The sequence below is a fragment of the Bison bison genome, unplaced genomic scaffold, assembly GCF_000754665.1.
Source record: "Bison bison bison isolate TAMUID 2011002044 unplaced genomic scaffold, Bison_UMD1.0 scf7180017864303, whole genome shotgun sequence".
NCBI lineage: Eukaryota > Metazoa > Chordata > Mammalia > Artiodactyla > Bovidae > Bison > Bison bison.
This window is the reverse complement of record NW_011494875.1, coordinates 2,507,386-2,529,124: the sequence shown is the minus strand read 5'-3', so window position 1 is coordinate 2,529,124 and position 21,739 is coordinate 2,507,386. Positions and strand designations below refer to the sequence as shown.

Genomic DNA, 21,739 nt, shown 5'->3' with positions numbered 1-21,739 from the left:
TCTTTAGTTCTTCTTCATTTTCTGCCATAAGGGTGGTGTCATCTGTTTATCTGAGGTTATTGATATTTATCCCAGCAATCTTGATTCCAGCTTGTGCTTCTTCCAGCCCAGCATTTCTCATGATGTACTCTGCATGGAAGTTAAATAAGCAGGGTGACAATATACAGCCTTGATGTACTCCTTTTCCTATTTGGAATCAGTCTGTTGTTCCATGTCCAGTTCCAGCTGTAAGGCAAAAAGGCAACCCACATTCTTTAGCAGCAAAACAACTGGTAAAAGTGATGCCTGCAGCAGCATAAAGGACAGAAAATGTACACAATGAATTTTGAATCTAGCTGCCAAGTTCTCCAGGCAGAAGCTTGGAAGCATTCATTGTTTCTAGCTGCATAGAAGGTTCTGCAAAGGACAGATGGGCTGCAAAATGATTTATCCAGTTAATAAGCACTATTTTGAGAAAATAGAGAAGAACCAGAACTCATGATATTGGAAAAGAAAATCTTTTATATCTCCAGTCTCTTCAGCTGGAAGACAAGCTTCTTAATGCAAGAAATGGCCTCAGAGAGAAGACTTCTGTAAAATTTAACGTGATGCCTCGTAGCCCTTCTCAGCTGGACAAGAGGGGCTCTGAGACTCCTAGAGTCACTGTCTCATAGCAGTCTGATGCTCAGCCCAGAGTCAAGGGAGGTCTGTCTGACTTGGAAAAAAAAAAGAAGAACTGTGGCTGTGGATTTTAGGGGCATGGACTCTATGGGATTCTAAGGAAATCCTCAAAGTTTTTAAGCGAGTTTTACTGACAAGCATGGGCTTCCTAGGTGGTGCTAGTGGTAAAGAACCTGCCAGCCAAAGCAGGAAATATTAGAAAAGGTGGGTCGGTAAGATCCCCTGGAGGAGGGCATGGCAACCCAATCCAGTATTCTTGACTGGAGAATCCCATGGACAGAGGAGCCTGGCAGGCTATGGTCCATAGCGTCAGACAGAGTTGGACACAACTGAAGCGACTTAGCATGCACGCCTGCAATGACAAGCACAAAAATATGATCTAAAGGATACAGAGATCATTCAAAGGAAAAGAGGCCTCTAGAAGCTTGGGTTTTTATAAGAATGAGGCCACAGAAATTATTTAGAAGCAAGCATAAGCCATTTCTTATGGAAAAAGGAAGAATGTTTCAGAGGATGGAGCCAAGGGCAGTAGAGAGACACAAGTGAACCATTCCCGAGCAAGAGAACTGGGTCCTAATCAAGGAACCTCCACTGGCCCAGGAGTGGGGCACCTAACCATACGGGCCTGAGTTGCTGTGGATTGCTGAGTGCTGCCTGTATTCTGTTTCTGTAGTTTTGAGGGGTTATCTTTTGCCTTTTCACCATTATGTGTTGGGTGTGTATAAGGAGATAATTTGTCCATGATAAGTAAAAACTATGATAACTATTGATAGATAACTAAAATATATGTTATCATATATACTGTGTATGTATAATATCTAGATGCAATATAGATACAATATATGATCGTAAAAAGTTATCTAGTTATCGGATCCACATCTAGATCCACAGATCCAGATCCTCTTGACCCAACTAGATCAAGAGGATCCATATCTGATGTGCTGTATCTGAGGGGGCTTGTCTGTGCCCAGAAGTGATGCAGATCATGGATAGGCCTCTGGACTTCAGAGGCTGATGCCTGAATGTGATAAGGCTTCTTCGAATTCTATGATAGGAGTGAATGTATCTTTCTTATAGCAGAAATGTGAGTAATTTTTACCAAAGGCAGACTATATTTGATTGCACACACACAAAAAAAGGCCACAAATTCTTAGCAGTACCTCCTGATCAAGAAGTGGTATTGACAGAAAAGACATGCCCTGTTAATAAAAGTTCATCACCCTCAGTATTCTGGGGGAGTGAGGTAAAGCTTCATTGAGAGTAATCGGCTGGCTTCTCAGCAGTCACAACTCACAGGAGGGCAGAGGGCTAGGAAACTCACAGCCCTGACAATAAATGGAGTCTGCATAGAAGAGCAGGTGCAACAGAACGAGAGAGCACATGAAAGAAGAGGAACCAGCCTGTGTTGAGCAGAGGCCAACACATCACCTGGACCTGTCTGGCAAAGTGTTCTTAACAGTTCTTTAGTGAGGGGGCACCAAAAGCTGGCAATCTATGTACTTGTATGTATACATGCTTATATTATTTGTATTAAAACAGAAAGTATCATTCTCAAAAACAAAAACGTAGTGTCAATTCCCCTACACTTTCAATCTGGGTTTGGCCATGAGACTTTTACAGACAGGACAATAGAAAACATGATGCCAGCAGATGCTTGAATAGCACTAGCAGACTGGGGCTTGTGTCCTGTTAGCACTAAGAACACCAAAGCCTCATGTCAGGAAGCTCAGACTAGCCTCCTGGAAGATAATGACTACATGGAGAGAGAGGCCAGCCCCCGCAGGTGACCCACCCCTACATCTGTATGACCGACCTCAAAGTGAACCCACTGGAAGAACTAATCAGAATTTACTTTCTGCCAGGTACTATTGTAGAAGCTTTACATATTGTGGATTATCTCATTTAATCTTCAAAATGATGAGAAATAACAATGGTAATTTGGGAGTATTTTGTTATACTGACAGAGCTAACTGATACACCCCTCTTTAGGTTTCTCTATACCCCCAAATTTGTGTTCTTCTTAAAGAGCACCTAGGAGGATGATGTGACTCACGGATAAATCATAATTCTTCAAAAGTAAAGGCTGCTGCACTTAAACCAAAGTTCATTGCTACAATTTAAACACACAAACATAAGAAACATGTACCAAATCCTTGTCCTGATGATCATGGCCTAATTACACACCTGGGTTTTGACAGTCTACATTTACAACTTCCTGTTCATACTGTATACACACATTAATGTAAAGCATACACATAAAAGGAGCATGTGTTTCTTAACAAGTCTGAGAACAGCCTTCCTTTCCTTTTGAGGATTGTGGTCATAAGCATGGTAAGGAGAAAAAAAATGATGCTAAAAAAAGACTATCTCACACACAAGCAGCCTCCACAAGAAAGACTGCAGAAGCTGTTTGATAATGCAGTATGCTAAATCGAGGTTCTTGAGCAGTGGGGGCAGGACAGCACAGAGAGGCTAGGCAGCTTTAACTCTGGCTGAGTTTCAGTCTGATAAGAGGTTCTGAGAACTTGAAAAGCCAGCTTTGAAATGGAGGTAGATAGTTTAAGTGTATCATCCACTTTAAGTGTATTGTCCAAATCAGTAAAGTAAACACCAGGTAGGCAAAATGCAACCTCCAAACATCATTCTCCTGCCATGTTCCAGTCCTTCGTCACCCAAGACTGAACCAGAGACATTTCTTGCTGACTAAAAGGAATAAAAATTAGTGTGACATGAACCAGGTTCCTAAGGAGCACTGGATTAAGACCTTACTAGTCTTTCAGAGTGTTTAAGGCAATCAGGATACTGCTTCCCAGTTGTAGAATCTGCTTAGAATGCCATACCCACTCAGGGCAGTGGAAGAGTGTGGCAAAGGGTTCAGCCTGGGGAGAGAACTCTTTTGCCTTTGGGAGTAGCCTGGGCTTCCTCACTGGTTTCAGGGTTCCTGGCAGTAAGAGAGGGCAATCCTAACAGAGAAGTGCTTTGCAAATGTCTGCTGATGTCACGTTTCCTTATACTCACCTCCTCTCTGTCTTATCTTCCACATGTATAAATACTGACTGCAGAAGGTGAGGAAGAAAATTAAATGAGATAATCCAAGCTGAGTAGGAGAGGGTGGGACGAATTGAGAGAGTAGCGTTGGTGGCTCAGACGTTAAGGAGTCTGCCTGCAATGCGGGAGACACTGGTTCAATCCCTGGATGGGGAAGATCCCCTGGAGAAGGAAATGGCAACCCATTCCAGTATTCTTGCCTGGAAAATCCAAAGGATGGAGGAGCCCGGCAGGCTGCAGTCCATGGGGTCACAAAGAGTGAGACACAACTGAGTGGACACTCCCATGTGTAAAATAAACAGCTAGTGGGAAGTTGCTGTGAAACACAGGGAGCTCAGCCTGGTCCTCTGGGATGACCCAGAGGGGTGGGATGAGGAGGTGGTGCGAGAGAGGCTCTAGAGGGCGGGGATATGTATACACTAATGGCTGATTCACTTACTGTATAGCAGAAACCAACACAGCATTGTAAAGTAATTATCTTCCCATTAAAAAAAAAAAAGGTCTTAGAAGAGTGTCCAGCAGAGAGTAAGTACTCTGTATATGTGTTCTGTTATCATCTATTCTGTGATTTTAATTCACTCAAAAACTAATGCAGATTCAGTAACTATCAGTATAAATAGTGCATTGGCTGGTTTACCACTAACAGTTTATTACTAACATCTTGTTACTCATATCATAATCATAAGTGAACTCTAATACCCATGGGTCAGCAGATTATTTAAGGTTTTCTTTGTAAAAGTCTCTCTTCTTTTCTCTGATTATGAAAGCAACCCTTGCTCTTTGAAAAGATAAAGAAGAAATAATCCAATGATACAGAATTGTTTTACAGAGAAAGTAAAAATGTCTCATCATTTAATACCACTATATATAATAACTAGGACTTCCCTGGTAGCTCAGCTGTAAAGAATCCACCTGCCAATGCAGGAGACACAGGTTCAATCCCTGGTCCAGGAAGATCCCCTGGAGAAGGAAATGGTAACCCACTCCAGTATTCTTGACTGGAGAACCTCATAGACAGAGAAACCTGGAGGGCTACAGTCCATGGGGTTGCAAAAAGTAGGATACGACTTAGCAAATGAACAACAACAATAGCAATATGTAATAACTGTAAAATAGCCAATGATTAACATCTAATACATAGTCTTCCAGACTCTTTTCTATTCAAGAAGGCTGTGAATACTTAACAGTATCCAGAAGAACTGACCCTGATTACAAACTATGGAACATTTTTCTGGTAAACTGCAAGAGTTCTCTAGGGGTTTATTCTCGCCAGGGGACCACTGTACTTTCCACCACCAACATTTTTGTGCAGGTGATATCAGGTAAAAAAGGAACACCAAGGAGCAACCTAGAAAAGGAAAGGAAATTCTTTTAAAAAAGAGAGGGGACTTCCTTGGCGGTTCAGTGGTTAACACTTCACCTTCCAACACAGAGGGTGCAGGTTCAATCCTTGGTGGGGAGGATAAGATCTCACATGCCTCGAGGCAAAAAATAAATAAATAAAACACCATAAAACAGAAGCAGTATTTTAACAAATTCAGTAAAGACTTAATTAAAAAAAAAAAAGAATGAGAGAATCCTTGTGTTTTATTTTCATGTTCAAGAATCCCAAAGCGGGATACTGAGGACTGGTATCTTCAGGATTCAGTGGTTATAAAGTCAGTGGCCAGGCTTTCTTTCAGGAACAGATGAACAATTTTAATTCAATAAACACCCTGCAAACACCTCCCCCATAAATGTCTATAGAGATAAGCCCTGTTCCCCACCCCACCCCGCCAGGTTTGTTGTTGGTCGGGGAGGGGTTTGTTTTACTTTCCAAGCACATTCACGGAAGAGTCTAGCTCATCGGCTAACTGCCTCATCCTGAAAACAAATGAGGTGTGGGAGAATGAATGCTCCCCTAGGTGTCAGAGGCCTTCCTGTCTCTAACTCTAGCTGTATAAAGTGGATGCAGACATTTCATACCTCTGAGTGTCAGTTTCTCCACTGTACAATGGTAATGACACTACCTATAAAGGTTTCTTTTTCTGATAATTAAATGAGGTTTAAAATGTATATAAAAGCACTCTGTAAATTTTTAAGTATTTACAATCATGATACTGCGTGCTCAGTCGCTTCAGTCATGTCCAACTCTTTGCAACCCTGTGGATTGTAGCCCGCCAGGCTCCTCTATCCACAGGATTCTCCAGGCGAGAATACTGGAGGGGGTTGCCATGCCCTCCTCCAGGGGAATCTTCCCCACCCAGGAATCAGAGTCTTGTCTCTTCCAACTCCAGCACTGCCAGACAGGTTCTTTACCACTAGCGTCACCTGGGAAACTCACAACATGATATTAGGAGTTACGGCTTTGCACATTTTCCATCCATAATCAGTTTATTTCATGAGGTAGTTTATTCAAAATACTTCAAGTACTATTCCTTAAGAAACCCATACAGACCAAGTGATTTTAAATGATCCTATAAAACCAAACAACTATTCTGATATCAGTTTCTATATTATTCCTATAACTCAGGTGACAGAATATTAATGCCCTAGATTCAACATTAAAAAAACGAAGATCATGGCATCTGGTCCCATTACTTCATGGCAAATAGAAGGGGAAAAAATGGAAACAGTGACCGACTTTATTTTTGGGGGCTCCAAAATCACTGCAGATAATGACTGCAGCATGAAATTAAGATTCTTGCTCCTTGGAAGGAAAGCTATGACAAACCTAGATAGTGTATTAAAAAGCAGAAACCACTTTGCTGACAAAGGTCGATATAGTCAAAGCTGTGGTTTTTCCAGTAGTCATGTATGGATGTGATAGCTGAACCATAAATAAGGCTGAGAGCCAAAAAATTGATGCTTTCGAATTGTGATGCTGGAGAAGACTCTTGAGAGTCCCTTGGACAGCAAGGAGATCAAACCAGTCAATCCAAAAGGAAATCAACCCTGAATATTCACTGGAAGGACTGATGCTGAAGCTGAAGCTCCAATACATTGGGCACATTATAAAAGAAGTTGCTGCTGGGAAAGACTGAAGGCAAAAGGAGAAGGGGGCAGCAGAGAATGAGATGGTTAGACAGCATCACCAACTCAATGGACATGAAATTGAGCAAACTCCAGGAGATAGTCCATGGGATAGCAGAGAGTTGGATACGACTGAGTGACTAACACACACACAAACACACACACACGTTTAAACAAGATCTATATTCTGAGTAAAATGGCAAATTGAACATTACTTTTTCTTTCTTCCAAAATTCCACTAAAGGAACTTTGGAAAAGGCATACACCAACAAGATAAAGAACAACATAGAAGAAAGCAGCAACAAAATTTCAGAATTTGTAAAGCAAATGGGCCAATGGTAACTAACGCAGCAGATTCAAGAAAGTCGAATCCTAAGAAAAAAGTGGAGAAGACCGAGAAATGATTACATCATAAACAAGTACTCAAAGGCTTAGGAACCAGAACTGAAAGCTGAGGACAGAAAAGGAGGCTGTGGTGGTGGGGTGATAACAAATATGTTTGGTTAGAAGCCTTCTTAAAAAGTGAGTGTAGGAATTCCTCTGGTGGTTCAGTGGGTAAAACATCACACTCCCAGTGCAGGAGGCCTGGTCAGGGAACTAGATCCCACATGCCACACTAAGAATTTGCATGCTGCAGCTAAAAGATTTCACATGCTGCGACTAAGACCCGGCACAAAAGAATAAAAATATTTATAAAAATATTTTTTAAAAAAGAGGTGAGTGTATCCTACTGTGGCAGGAGGGTAGCAAAGCTAGAATCTGAACCGAGACTGGGTTAGAGATGCCCACCTAAAGAGGAGATGTTTAAGTGAATGTCTTCATCTGCCTACCGTCCAGCACACTGACCTGCAGCCTATAGGCGGGAGAATGGAAGACCCTTTTCCATAAAGTAGAAAGAAAGAAAAAGAAGCAAAAAATAACAGAATAGATGGGACTTTAGGGGTCCAACTGTTTAAGTTCAAATTCCAATAATAGGAATTCCAGAGAGAAAGAAATAGAAACTAACAGCAACAATAGAAAAACACAATTAACTTCTAGAAAAGCAAAAAGAAATATGTAGTTACAGGAAAGTAATCATGGCTCAGCTGTGATTGGCATTTTCATAATCATAAAATATAATCATAGAATACTGACCTAACAAAGTATAATGGAATTGTGTTGGGAGAACGGGACAGGAAGAGTGTGTGTCTATGGAAAAGAGGTGTGAAAGTGAATTAAAACACCATCTTCCACACAGAGAAGTCAATAGGTCACACCTAAAACAAAATAGAAAGCAATCAAGGAATAGTAATAGAAATGTGTTATTTAGAGACATGAATATACATACTAAAAGATACAGCAAAAATAGTCGAAAGTAGCTGCCTTTGGGAAGGGGAAGTGAAATAGACTTTTTTGTCATTAGACTTTTCTTTTTATTAAATGTTTTATGTAATTAGTTCACTCTACATGTAAGTTTGATGAAATTAAAAAAGAGAAAAAGAAACAGAAAGAAGAAGGAAGTGGGGCAGGAAGGAAGGGAGAAGAGGAGGGTGGGAGGGGAGAAAGCAGGAAGGAAAAAAGAAGGCTTTCTAGAAATCCACAACACCAGTCCAAAGGGCAATGATACAAATTTATGAGTTTGGCTTGGGGTTAACCAGAAGCTCTCTAGGAACCCTCCGTCTTGTCTGCTCATTTCCTTCTCATGTCAACATTTCTTTACAGGTTCTGCTATAGCACTGACACTTAGACACAGTTATAAGTGCAATCTGAAACTCTCCTCAAGTTAATATTCTGACGGAACTAAATCCAAAATTCCTGACAGAGTTAAAAAATAAATATGAAAACGAAAGTGATCCTAAAATAAAACTCAAATAATAAATGGTTAATTTTTTTAGAAATTGGAAAGAACACAACACTGGTGAAGCAGAGGAAGCCCCGCAGATATGAACGCCTATTATAAGACAAACATTCAAGGTGTGATCCCTGGAGAAGGAAATGGCAACCCACTCCAGTATTCTTGCTTGGAGAATCCCATGGACAGAGGAGCCTGGTGGGCTACTGTGCATAGAGTCACAGAGTCAGATGCGACTGAGTGAATAAGCACACAAAGATGTGATACTTTTGCGAACATGAAAAGCAAATAAATGGACATGAATAAAACAAGGAGAAATAAACCAATTATATATAAAATGTTAGTTTATGAAGAAGAAGCCATTGAAAAATAATAGGAGAGGAAAGAATTTAAGCAACTAGAATGATGTAACTGATGGGCAAGAATTTATTAAAAAAAATAATTTATTTCTCTCTAATCCTTATCACAGACCCCATAATATACCTCAGAAACATGAGAGAGTTAAAAATGCAAATGTCAATAACAGTAACATTAATAGAAAACAAAATGGAGTATTTATCAGTACTCTGGGATAATGATAACTTTAAAGTGGATTGGAGGTTGTAAGGGAACTCACAAAGAAAAAGATAACTAAATGTGACTACACAAAATTTGAAAATTCTGTGCAACAAAAATAATAATAAATGTTAAAAATCAAAGCAAGAGACCAGAAGAAAATATTTGCACAAAACATAATAGACAATAGATAGATATACAATGTTATATGAATACACAATCTTAAACAGAAAGAAAATAAGATGACAAAATATATTGAGGAAAACATATAAAAAGACAATCACAGGAAATAAAATATTCTCAATAAAAATATGAAATGACAAGATCTGCTCTTTAGCAAATAAATACAAATTAAAAATAAGATACTACTTTAGACTAACAGAAATAAGAGAGAAAAAAACCACAATACAAGGTTTATTGATGCCTTAGTTACCGGATGGAAGGAACAAAATTGAAAATGTTTACTGTATGTTTATGCTCTGTCAGTGGTAGGTGTAGGGGTCTAGATGTCAACAGGAGAAAATGTCCATGCACTCAGTTTCAGCAAAGGGCAGTTAATATCTTGAGAAGTTTTCTAATTAAACAAAAACAAAAGAATGCTGACTACATGGAATTTTCTTCCACCAACTGTTAATCTTTTCAGATGGGTTGGTACTACTATAATTTTGACTCTTTAAGGAATAAGCTTCATCCTCTAAAGAGGTCTACATTTTCAAAAGAGAAAAATATTTCAGCTCACCAGCAGGAACTGAAAAAAGTTTTTCTTCTCACAGTATAGTATTCCCTTTTATGTGGAATCCAAAAAAAGAAATGATACAAATGAACTTGTTTACAAAACAGTAAGAGACTCACAGAGAACTAGCTTACGGTTGCCAGGAGGAAGAACAGAAGGAAAGGGATAGTTAGGGAGTTTGGGATAGACATGTACACACTGCTTTATTTAAAATGGATAACCAACAAGGACTTACTGTATATCACAGGGAACTCTGCTCAGTATTATGTGGCAGTCTGGATGGGAGGGGAATTTGGGGGAGAATGGATACACATACATGTATGGCTGAGTCCCTTTGCTGTCCATCTGAAACTATCACAACATTGTCCATTGGCTATACTGCAATATAAAATAAAAAATTAAATATAGGGACTTCCCTTCTGGCCCAGTGATTAAGAAACTTCCTTGTAATGCAGGGGACATGGGTTCGATCCCAGGTCTGGTAACTAAAATTCCACATGCCTTGGGGCAACTACCCCACACTCCAGAGCTCACAGGCTGCAACGAAAGATCCCTCATGCTGCAACTGAGACCTGATGCAGCCATAAATAAAGATTTTTTAAGTTAAATATATTTTAAAAATCTCATGGAAGTTTCTCAATGAAAAAAACTCTCAATGAAAATATAAAAGCTGAACTAATTTACAAAAGTTTTCAATTGGATTCACTGTGGTTAAACTTGTCACCCACCTACACTCAGCAATAAACCAAGCTCGAACTATGAAAAATAGAAAGTATAAGAACTGATGCAATGATTTCCTCATCTTTCATATACTCCCTGTATATCAATACAATATTTATAGTAGAAGCAAGAAAAAAATGAGAACATAAATTACATTTGCAATACTAAGGAATATGCCAAGCATGGGCAGAAAGATAAGAGAAAACATGGCTTATGGTCATCACAGGACATCACTTGTCCATTCATTTAAAATCACACTTCAAATCTGAGTTATATTTTAACTCTCATTCTAGTCTTTAATTCCACTTTTTTAGTGTCAATGTTGTTTTGAGATGCTAGATGGTGGACAGTGCCGATGTGTTTAAGTTGACTGAAGTGAGACACAGCGGAGCATTCTACACTTCCATCTACATCTAGTAAACATTGTTCCATGACGACTTAACCCTCCCTTCCCGTAAATCGGCCAAACAGATTCTTTTTTTTTTTTTTTTTTTTGGTCACACCATGAGGCTTGTGGGATCTTAGTTTCCTGACCAGAGATTGAATCTGGCCTTGTCAGTGAAAGTGCCCAAGTCCTAACCACTGGACCAACAGGGAATTCCCCAATGGATGGTATTCTTAGTAAAGCAGACATTCATAGGTTAAATGTGCACATATTTGCTTTGTGATATCTGGTTAAACAGGAAATAGATTCTTAGTAGAGAAGCAATCTGGTTACTTTCTCAACCCAAGGACTCTTAATTCAAATACTATGTTTATTTATTTACTGTAATCAGTTCAGTTCAGTTCCTCAGTCGTGTCCGACTCTTTACGACCCCGTGGACTGCAGCACACCAGGCTTCCCTGTCTATCACCAACTCCCAGAGCTTACTCACACTCATGTCCATCAAGGCGGTGATGCCATCCAACCAACTCATCCTCTGTCACCCCCTTCTCCTCCTGCCTTCCATCTTTCCCAGCATCATGGTTTTTTCAAATGAGTCAGTTCTTCCCACCAGGTGGCCAAAGTACTGGAGTTTCAGCTTCAGCATCAGTCCTTCCAATGAATATTCAGGACTGATTTCCTTTAGGATTGACTGGTTTGATCTTGCAGTCCAAGGGATCCACAAGAGTCTTCTCCAACACCACAGTTCAAAAGCATCAATTCTTCAGCACTCAGCTTTCTTTATAGTCCAACTCCCACATCCATACATGACCACTGGAAAAACCATAGCTTTAACTAGATGGACTTTTGTTGGACATAAATAAATTGCAGTAGAAGAGATGTAGAAGATTAAAAAATCAAGAAGTCACAATTGCTGCCCTCAACTAAGTTTTAAAATGTATAGTGAGAAATAAGCAGGTACAGAAATAATCAAAGAGCGAGAACTGGCCATAAAAGGAGTAAAAGGACTCAGCATGAGCTGCTAAGCCAGGCAGAGCTACAACACCAGTGCCAGGCCCTCCCACAGCAGGGCCAAGAAAATGAAGTGGAAAGACGAGAAGTCAGAGCAGACACTGACCTCTGAGCAAAGGTGCCTCTACCTTGATCTAAAACAAGATCCAAAGGCAAATCTGTCAAGCACCCTCCTAGGCTGTAATCATCAGATTCCTAAAGTTAACCCTTAAAAACACTGTAACATAAGCTCATAATTGTCAGCTTTAAATTTATATTCCTTCACTGTATATTACATATTAAAATATTTATACATTAGCTTCTAGCAATGGCACATTGAAAGAGATGAATAGAAACTTTCTTCTCAGTTCCTTGCTATCTATTTTATTCATTAAATGAAGGCATTGAGGACTTTCCTGGTGGGCCAGTGGTTAAGACTTCACACTTCCAATGCAGGGGGCGCAGGTTCAATCCCTGGTTAGGGAACTAAGACCCTACATGCCATGCAGCCAAAAAAAAAAAAAATGTAGTCACTTTCTTGTTCTATCTTTGCCAGTGTGTGTGCTCACAAACACACATGCGTGTGAAGGACTGGTCAATTTTGAACTAGATAGAACAAAAGATCTTCCTTTATTTAAAAAGAGGTCCCTTGTCTTAGAACCAGAGCCAGGCTCACAGATTCTATTTTTTATATAAACTGTGTTCCGTAAGAATGGGAAACTTTCTATGACCCAAGACTAAGCTGGGTTGCTGGCTCCATGATACTTCCTCTTTCCTGACATTCATCGTTTTCTATTGTTGATTGTTTCATTGCTTATCTTCTTTGTTGGCCAATAAGCTCAACGGGGTCAAGGGCTGTACTTACTGTGTTTGCCACGTGCCCTTGAGGGTCCAGCTCATAGAAGAGCCTCAGTAAATATCTGTTGAATAACTATGCTTGCCAGACTGGTTATTTCTTTCAACCATTTCTGATGAAGCTAGGTCTCTTGTACACAAAGAGGAAATGACACTCCTTATCTTCAAGATGAAGAAGACAAGGGACTTTCCTAGTGGTCCAGTGGTTATGACTCGACCCTTCCAATTCAGGGAAGTGGGTTCAATCCCTGGTGGGGGAACTAAATGCCACGCTTCAAGTTGCAGTCCCAAAAAAAGAGGACAGGCTGGTAGAAGGATAATAATAAATGTAAGAATAGAGGGATAGATGGTTGTACTTTCTGAACTCACTGGAAGATGGAGAACTCAACTGGATGCTTCTAAATGGCTTATCAGGAGTTTGCTGAGCAAGGAAAAGGGGAAGGGACCAGGCAGAGACAACCCAGACCATTGAAGGTATAGGAACTGGAGCAATTCGGTGCTGCAAGCGTGAACAAAACACACCAAAATTTGCTAGGAGTTTATCAGACTACTCTTTAGGTGACTAATATTTCCTGCAATAACCTGCCTCAAAATCAGTGCTTTTCCCTTTGAAGAAAAATGTGCTGTGCTGTGCTTAGTCACTCAGTTGTATCCAACTCCTTGCAACCTCATGGACTACAGCGTGACAGGCTCCTCAGTCCATGGGGATTCTCCAGTTAAGAATACTGGAGTGGGTTGCCATTCCCTCCTCCAGGGAATCTTTCCAACCCAGGGATCAAACCCAGGTCTCCCACACTGCAGGTGGATTCTTTACCATCTGAGCCACCATGGAAATAATTATTCCCTATTTCAATGAATCAGGTAATATATTTTCCTATCATAGTAATCTGTCTCATTCTATTAGATGGTCATTTAAAGCTTTAAGACAGCACCTCAAAGTTTCACCTGGCATAAGATTTTCTGGAACCTCCTTATCCTCCTAGAAATTACTGATTCCTATAAATTCGCTGATTCTCTCCCGACCCCCAACCTTTTTATCTACAACTATTCCAGGAATTTGGCATCTCTCCCCCAGTTATCAAGACAGTAAAAGGCCAAGCCAGAAACTCCTCTCTCAAGCAATCCCAGCCAGGAAATTTGGGCCAGGCTCTCCGGTGACCAAGCCAGGAATATGCTCTAAAGGACAAAGAGCAAATATCACTAAATCCATCCTGCTGGGATTAAGGCTCAGGTGCTCCTCTGCTCCACAGTTCCTGTGACTTTTCACTAACCTGAAAAATCCCAAGAGGCTCGGTCACCATCAAGGGCATAAGAGTTCAGGCAATGGAACTTGAACTATAGCACAGATCAAAACCATCTGTGGAAAATGGGTTGAAAATGTCAATTCATGGTTTCCACTATTAAAGATCCTACTCTAGCAGATCTTGAATGTAAACCTGGACTTCCTTTTCTGTTTTCTTTTTGTTGCTTGTTTGTGGGGCATGTTTTAAAATATCCCAGGCAATTCTGATCTTATAATCTACAGGCTACACACTGAGATTCACTGGACTGATTTGGGGCCTTTCAAAGGCTTTTTAAAAAGGGAGAAGTGAGGAGGGAGAGGAGAGAGAAAATGTAGCCTAATGTAGCCTAATAAATATACTGTGCTTAGTCACTCAGTCGTGTCCAACTCTGCGACCCCATGGACTGTAGCCCTCCAAGCAGCCTAATAAATAGAGCCTAATAAAATCACTTACCATTTAACAATGGTAAAGCCTTGCTGCTGTCGTTGTTCAGTCACTAACTGGTATCTGATTCTTCGGGATCTCATGGACTGCAGCACACCACTCCCTTGTCCTTCACTATCTCTTGGAGTTTGCTCAAACTCATGTCCATTGAATCCGTGATGCCATCCAACCATCTCATCCTCTGCTATCCCCTTCTCCTGCCTTCAATCTTTCCCACCTTCAGGGTCTTTTCCAATGAGTCAGCTCTTCACATCAGGTGGCCAATACTTGAATTAGTAAGTACTAATTCAAATACAGTAAAGTCTTGAATTACAGGAAAGACCAGCTCTTCTGCCCGTTGTCTGAACAGCCTGCATGTTTGGTTAGCCTTCTCTGTGATGCACCCTTCTCCACTCATCCTGGTCGACTCTCACCTGGCTCTTCTGCTCATAATCTTCCCAGGATTAAGACTACTATCTTCTTGATCTCTGATTATCTCTTCTATATCCTCCAGGGTCTTGGACAAAACCCCAGCATTCTGGGCTCCACTTAGCAGGGCAAGTCTGGCTCAGAAGGACATGGCAAAGCCCTCATGGAGGAGAACACTGCCTTCCAGAGAAATGCAGTGGTTGACGAGATACTCACATCCCCTTCAGGACCAAGGCCCTTGCTCCTCCAGCTGCCAGGAATGTTGACTGTAGAAGGTTCACAGCTCCAGCAACTGCCTTTGACTAAATAAAGGGAGTTGCTTGGCCCAAGATTACACACTTCTGCCTGGATACAGCCCACATCCAATGACGAGTTGATGCCAGGGATACAATGACCAGGCCCCATGCTTCAAGATGGCATAACAATTCTGAAGGGCCATCCCACCTCCAAGCTTCCCCACTGTGAAGACCACCCTTGTACCTGCACTGCAGTTCATCCTTCCCTCTGCACATTCCTGCTCTCCTCTCCACCTCCAAGTCCTCTCTCAGAGTACCTCCCAATAAGTTTCTCATATGCAAGTCTCAGAGTCTGTTCCCAGGAAACTTGACCTAAGGTCAAAAGAGGAAACTTGCCTCTTTTAGTCAAGTAATGACAGCATAGTGCACTGGGCCTCTTCTCAGGTAATGCTGGGAGGTCATTTAACCTCTCCAGTGGTCTCCTTCCTCATCTACACAACTAAAATACAGAAAATAATAATACTTGTCATATCTATTTTGCCAGAGTTTTATGAGAATTAAAAGAGAAAATATCTATGAGATTACTTTGTAAGTAACGAGAACTGTACAATCCTGTCAACTGACATCACTGTATGTTGGTTTGAAGTGAAGTGAAATGAAGTCCCTCAGTCGTGTCTGACTCTTTGCGACCCCATGGACTGTAGCATACTACACTCCTCCGTCCATGGGATTTACCAGGCAAGGGTACTGGAGTGGGTTGCCATTTCCTTCTCCAGAGGATCTTCCTGACCCAGGGATCGAATCCAGGTCTCCCGCACTGTAGGCAGACGCTTTACCGTCTGAGCCACCAGGGAAGTCCATATGTTGGTTTAGCCATGTAATAATCAGGGAAGAGGGGGGAAAAAAGGGGGGGGATATCTACTAATATTATAGAATTCCGCTTACACACTGTACTTGATTTTATCTCAAATCAATAGATTTGTGTCACCAATCTGTGTGTTATGTCACCCAGGAACATAACAGAAATTAAAAGCAAAACCAGGAATGAGACAGGCATTGATGCAACTCTGAAACAAAAGTGAGAACAATCCTTGTTGCCTCTTTTTCCATGTGAAGATAGCAACTGAGCCATTCCCATTACTCTAAAAAGTCAGAATTTACAATATTACCCAACAAGTTATGCAACAGCACAAAATGTCGTATATCTTTGAATAGAGAAATAAGTAAAACAATTGGGTATACAAAATGGGGAACACTTTACTAAGCAACTTTGTACTTTCTAAATTACCTTGATACTGTATCCACTAGAAAGAAAAAAAGTATATAAACTAATTGAAAACATTCAATTAGCTCAAGAAAGATAAATGAAAATTACCAATCCTAAAACTTCTTCCTACTAAAAATAATCAAATTATTGAGTTTTACAAAGAACTTGAGTGAGATACACAAATAGTGTCTGGTATCCACAAACTCAGAAGAAGTAACCAGCAAACTTACTCTGACAGATGGTTTCATAGTCAGCAAAAGTCACAGAATAGTTAGAACTCAGAGGAGGCTGAGAGACCTACAAGAGCCCTTAACTCTGGCAATTCTCTGCACTCAGGGAAACCACAGTGGAAATGAGGAGGCTAGACAAACCCACATGAAATATTAACCAAAACCCTTCCTTGCTTGTTCTCTGAACACTGAATGAGTAACAGGCAGGCATATAGGAATTTAGAGCAAGGGGTAAACACTGGACTGGATTATCTCAGAAGGCTTTATGTCAGTTTCATATAATGGAAAACTATAAATATCGAGATTTCCTGGTAAATCTAAAGAAACGCTGAATGAAACATTTTGTTCATGCGTGGAGAAAACATTTCAAAACTTCAAGTGTTAGATATTTGAGCATTTTATAATTTCAAACTTAAGTGAGTTTGTAGATTCATTTAGGTACTACAGTAATTCAGTGTCTATAACCTTTACATGATCCAAAGGAGAGGCCGCTGAGGAAAAAGAGAATTAGACCTTGCTTGCTGGGCGAAAATCAGAGAATTGTTTCAAGCCAAAAGAGAGCGAATCATGAGCTGATGAGAATAGTGAAGAGTTGGGGTCAGATTTCGGGGTTTGATAGTGAAAAATATATTTATCAGGACCAAAGGAATGGACTTGTAAATAAAAATGACAGCCCAAACCCAGGAAACTTGAATCATTTTGTCCAGCTTAAATCAAGAAATCGGGAAACAGTGGCACCAGCCTCAACTTACCAAGATTCTGAAAGTTAGAAGCAGGAGAGGTTGGTAATTACCTGGTTTGGGGTAAAACCAAAGCAAAATAAGCCTCAGAATACAGATGATAAACCAAGACTGTAAGATCTGGAGCTGTTATGGACCTGCCTGCATCTGTTAGTAAATCTTCTACTATCAGACCCTGCTCAGTAGATGTATATCCCCTGGCCAGCCTTTCTGCTTCCCCATGGGAGGCATACTACAGATCTTAGCTATAAAACACTGAGCATCTAAGAAACACAAGCAGCTTCCCAGGTGGCTCAGTGGTAAAGAATCTGCCTGCCAATGCAGGAGCCATAGGAGATTCGAGTTAGATCCCTGGGTCAGGAAGATCCCCTGGAGGAGGAAATAGAAACCCCCTTCAGTATTGTTTGGAGAATTCTGTGGACAGAGGAGCCTGGTGGGCTATGGTCTCTGGGGCTGCAAAGAGTCGGACACGACCAAAGTGACTTAGCATGCATGCACAGGCAGGAAACACAAAGTGTTGTGCATCTAAGTGCTTTGGGAAGGGTAGTAACTGAGGCATCTCTGAGGACACAGCTGTGGAAGCTCTGGGAACCTTCAGACATGTTAAATCTCCATTAAAATATTTTCAATTCCCAGGAGAAATGCTCTGATTAAGCTAAGCTTATTCTTAGACCAACCAGGTACTTCTTGGGATAAGGGGAGGGCCAGAGGTGCTGCAGCACAATGGGACGCCTGGGAGCCATCTCAGATACTGGGCTATTCCTCGCTGTGAGGGGATTGTCAGAATCAGGAGAATGACTCCAATCTGAGTTTACCACAGTGTCCAAAACATCACTCATTCATTCATAGAGACAGCCTATCAGAGCAAAGTGGTAAGAACATAAGCAAGTAAAACAAAACAAAACCCAAACACACAAAAAGTACACAAGCAAGCTCTGCATTTTGATGTATAGCTTTCTAAAGTGCATCATAAATGTACATGTACATATGAACATTCTTTTAGAGTTAAGAACATGCTATTCATACAGTTTATAACTCAGTAATAGACTGTTAATATTTAGTTATGTCAGTAAACATTCTAAACATAAAAAACGAAAACAGAATACAAGCAAGTTCTGGAGTCAAAGACGCTCAGGATCAAATCCTGGCTCTGACAATTACTAACACTGCACTTTCTGCACCAGTCAAAAGTAGTTAACAACAGTACCTATCTCAGAGGATTGCAATAAGGAGTGAGAGACTTGGTTCACATAATGAGCCTAGAATAAAGCCTAGAACTTAATATGTACTCAATAAACGTTAGCTGTTATAGTATTCCTTCAAAAGTGTTTTATGAGTACTGACTATATGCCAAACCCTGTAGAGGTCCTCATTATCCTTGAAACCAAGCCTACGCTTCTATTTATCTTCCCATCTTAGTCATTAACTAGAAATGTGGGAGTCATCCCAACCTCCTCCCGCTCTCTCACTGCCACTTCTGGGTTCCGGGCCAGGTCCCACCTACTAAACACCTCTCAGCCCCTTCCCTCTGTTCTGTCCCTCACTATCACTGCCTGACTCAAGGCTTCTTTAATTTCTCATCTTGACTATTCCAACAATCTCCTCCATGTCACCCAACGGCCAGTGCCACGCTCATCCACCTATTCTCTATCTTGAGTCAAAGTTGGCTTTTCCAAACACAGATGAATCTGATAATATCATTCACATGATTAAAGTCCTTTATAGGATAAACTCAAACCTCTTACATGACATATAGGCCTATGTAATCTGACCCAGTCTGTCTCCAACCCTCTCCCCAGCCAGTGTCCACCCTGAACAGGCTGATCCTTCTGCTGGGTCATCTATCCCTCCATTGGATGACTAATCCTCCTCTTACATTAAGCTTCATTATTTAATCGATGCCTACTCCCTAAAACTTATCATGACAAAGCCTGTGCCAAATTCAAGGAGTACAATGATGAAGATCACACTCAATATTTTCTCACAGAAAAAGTAATTTTGAGGCTCTTGAAAGAAAAACAAAGTATGGAAATTAAGAAAAATTTGTGTCAAATTTAGCACTGTTTCCCTTACTTGGTGGATATCTTACAGAATTGGAAAAAACTGGATCTATTTTGGTATTAGCTCCAAAAAGTACTTCAGCAGATTTCAGTCCCAACAGTGGATTTACTCATGTTGAGTTATACAGCTATAACATGTTAGAAAAGATTGATCTGAACTGTAAAAACAATGATCAGAAAGTTGTTTCAATATGGTGTTGTAATGTTGCTGCTGCTGCTAAGTTGCTTCAGTCGTGTCCGACTTTGTGTGACCCCATAGACGGCAGCCCATCAGGCTCCCCTGTCCCTGGGATTCTCCAGGCAAGAACACTGGAGTGGGTTGCCATTTCCTTCTCCAATGCATGAAAGTGAAAAGGGAAAGTGAAGTCGCTCAGTCATGTCTGACTCTTAGTGACCCCATGGACTGCAGCCCATCAGGCTCCTCCGTCCATGGGATTTTCCAGGCAAGAGTACTGGAGTGGGGTGCCATTGCCATTAATTAGTCACTTTAAAATGTCTGTGGTTATCTAGGGGTAATAACAGGTTGGGCTTATTTTTACATGATTACTAGATAATTTGAAATGTGATTAATTAAAAAATACACTCTAAAAACCATGCCTTTCTTATTAATATGTTTTAAAATCACTTATTGAGTGAAACACTGACTGAATGAGCTCAACAGGCTGCCTTCAAAGAAAAGTAGATGATTAAACTCAAACCCTCATCATTCTTCCGGCAATGATGATCCTCTTCATTCAGAATCCCAGAGCTGCAGGAACTTCAGTCATATTGGGACAGAGGCTCAACTGTGAGCATAGGTCTGTCATTGCACTCATCTCCTACTGGATTTTCTAGGGGATTTGCCAGCCTTCTACACTGGTCATTAGGGTTCTTGTCAGCAAGATCCTGTCTTATTATCAATTATATAACCAGAGTTCGATAAAGAGACTGGCACAGAGAAGGTGTCCAATAACTGTTTGCTGGGTTGAATTCAACTCAACTCCAACAGTGATGCTGTCCACATCTCTACTGTGTCTCTATCCAGCTGCAATAGGACTTATCAGCTTGAACATTTTAATTTCTCAGCTCCAAGGGGTATCCACCATCTTCACAATTTTTTACATGGCACTAATATATAAAGACAAACTGTCCAGAAGATTTCGATTCGTGACATACAATTACTATGTAACATGACATGTTTCCACCACCCCATCCCAGCAGAAGCAGTAACAAACCAGTTATTGAATAACGAAATTAAATTTCTCTTGGGGCCTCTGTGGCAAAGCACATGATTTTAATGGTTATCTTCCATCAGCCTGGTGAGCCTAGCTGGTATGCTGTACCATCTAGGCGCTCTTGGAAACAAAACTTTAAACTATTACTTCCTTTACAACCAGTTCCAGTTTATCAGCGCCTGCATTTCACATCTTAATCTCATTTTAAATACAGCCAGAGCAAACCTCACTTTTCAAAAGTTCATTAACGAAGTCTCACATGTAAGAGAGCAGCTCTATGACTCATTTTTGGATACCCGAAATAACAACTCCTCCCTTTGCTGAGAAACGGCTTCAACAAGTGCGTGAGAATCACCGGAAGTAATACAGATCTTGAGCAGTGCGAGCCAAGCCTAAAATTCCCTCTCTGGACTGTGTGGAGCACCTAGGCGCTGCAACTATCTCTTGTCTCCATTCTACTAAAAAGAAGAAGAAGAAGGGAAAAAAAAGTCTTCTGTAGGCTGGGAAGGAAATATTTCAAGTCAGTACGACTTCTCTGTATTTCTTGGCTCCTGAGTCATACTGCCAAGCTGGTTAGAAAGTGCAACCTAATAGGAAGTGAAGAGGTGATCGAAATCATGCCCCTTCTAATTCCAAAAACAAACACAATCCCCCCAAACTTCAGCCTTTCGACTGAAAAAACAAAAGCAGTCTTGGGTGGATACCGTATAAAAGAAGCCTACCAACAGGTGTCAGTGAAATAATTTCTAAGAAGCCCTAAATGGGCAGACCTTGTCCATTAGGTGGAAAAAACAATCACTCCTCTCAGAATTAGAGGTGTCCCCCGACGTGAACAGGCGGCGAGGGACCCGAGGCGCTCCCTCCCCGAAGGCATCCCTCGCGTCCCCGAGCGAGCGAGTACCCCTGCGGCCGCACGGCTACAGCGCTCAGCCTCTCCTGAAAGAGAGAAAAAGAGCCCCAAGGAGAGGAACACGAACCAGGAACGGGACCGCGCGGGCGACCCCAGGAGCCGGCTCCAGTGGGCGCGCGTCCCAGCGCGGGTGGAAACCTGCGGCTCGACTCCCGGTG

At 41.1% G+C, this 21,739-nt stretch overlaps 1 protein-coding gene across 5 annotated transcripts in view; it reads right to left on the bottom strand.

The window, feature by feature from the left end:
• The window catches only part of STX11 (syntaxin 11), a 50,949-nt gene that overhangs the window by 9,653 nt on the left and 19,557 nt on the right, over positions 1 to 21,739 (bottom strand). The window contains exon 1 of one of the 5 annotated variants that reach the window (XM_010851486.1): positions 21,649 to 21,733. The exons of 1 other annotated variant lie outside the window; for it this stretch is intronic. The gene's annotated coding sequence lies outside the window, so the exon portion shown is untranslated. Of the gene's footprint in view, positions 1 to 11,434; positions 11,455 to 16,657; positions 17,711 to 21,441; positions 21,625 to 21,648; positions 21,734 to 21,739 lie in introns of those variants that run through there. 3 more of the 5 variants (XM_010851488.1, XM_010851487.1, XM_010851489.1) reach the window with 3 other exon arrangements.